Source organism: Trichechus manatus, unplaced genomic scaffold (assembly GCF_000243295.1).
Source record: "Trichechus manatus latirostris isolate Lorelei unplaced genomic scaffold, TriManLat1.0 scaffold00108, whole genome shotgun sequence".
Taxonomy (NCBI): Eukaryota; Metazoa; Chordata; class Mammalia; order Sirenia; family Trichechidae; genus Trichechus; species Trichechus manatus.
Genome location: NW_004444044.1, coordinates 6370003 through 6371437, shown reverse-complemented (window position 1 = coordinate 6371437; position 1435 = coordinate 6370003). Strand labels below are relative to the sequence as shown.

At 39.4% G+C, this 1435-nt stretch overlaps 1 protein-coding gene across 1 annotated transcript in view; it reads right to left on the bottom strand.

Moving 5' to 3' along the window:
- The window catches only part of TMPRSS11A (transmembrane serine protease 11A), a 70843-nt gene that overhangs the window by 49980 nt on the left and 19428 nt on the right, over window positions 1-1435 (bottom strand). The window lies entirely within an intron of this gene.

The following is a 1435-nucleotide window of genomic DNA, read 5'->3' as shown; positions in this document are numbered from 1 at the left end:
TAATCAAATCTCTGCTTTGCTATCAGGAAAGGTAATAAAATAGAGAGCAGTAAAGGACCAAGTGAACCAGAGACTCCACCAGCTTGAGACCAGAAGAACTAGATGGTACCTGGCTACCACCAATGACCGCCCTGACAGGGAACAGAACAGAAGGTCCCGGGCAGAGCGGGAGATAAATGTAGACTAGAACTCAAATTCGTGTAAAAAGACCAGACTTAGTGGTCTGATAGAGACTGGAGGAACCCCCGAAACTATGGCCCCTGATGCACTGATAACCCAGAGCTGAAACTGTTCCCTAAGCCCACTCTTCAGACAAAGATTAGACAGGACTATAAAACAAAAAATAATACACGTGAAGAATGTGCTCCTTAGTTCAATGAGATACATGAGACCAAATGGGCAGCTACTGTACAAAAGCAGTATGAGAAGGCAGGGAGGGACAGGAACTGGTTGAATGGACACAGGGAACCCAGGTGGAAAGAAGGAGTGTGCTGTGACATTGAGGGGATTGTAACTAATGTCACAAAACAATATGCGTATAAAGTTTTGAATGAGAAACTAACTTTCACCTAAAGTGCAATTAAAAACAAACAAAAAAGAAAATACAGAGCAGCAGAGACTACCAAGGAACTTGGCTGTTTTAAAAGTAAGGCCAGAGAGGGCAAGAAAGCTACAAAGAGTTAACAATACAGCATGGAGCAGTGGTCAAACAACTTCTCTTCTTGGGGAGGTCACAATGCATTTCCTAGCTATGGACCTAGGAAAGAAAGAGGGCTCTCAGGACGATGTATTTCCTAAGCTAGACATCGGTGGATTCTATAATGTCTTTTTGGTCCCCCTGATTACTTACCTATCTACCTTAACATAATCTATCTTAACAGTATCTACTATACTCTTATCAAAACTTACACACATAGTAAAGGGGCTTTTGTACAATCCGATCAACTGATCTGAGAATCTTTAGCCATTGGTATAAAGAAACTGCATATGGCGTTGTCATATGAAACCCAGGACTATATCCTTAAGCCTTTTAAAGTCCTGATGGAGTCTTCATTCCCCTATCAAGTCTGTGGAGGGTGACAATGGATAAGACCATTCAGGTTATCAGCCTGAGCTTCTGGTTTTATCACATAAATCCATGTGGGAGTGACGTTGTTGAGATTTGTCAAAAATGTAAATGCTTTCTTTGCACTCTGTGAAGACAGAGATGCAGTATAAAATGAGAGAATTCTGAAGTGTATTATTTGTAGAATTATAGGCAATAAAATGTGATCTCTGAGTATTGTGTTGGAGGGGATAAAATTTTTCTCTAAAAATAAATAATAGTGTATCATACTTCTAGCTTATCAATAATTTTGAAATTCATTTTTTATTAGACAAATAACTTTCTCTTTCCATGGAAATGCTGATGGACAAAAAAAAAAATGGCCATAAG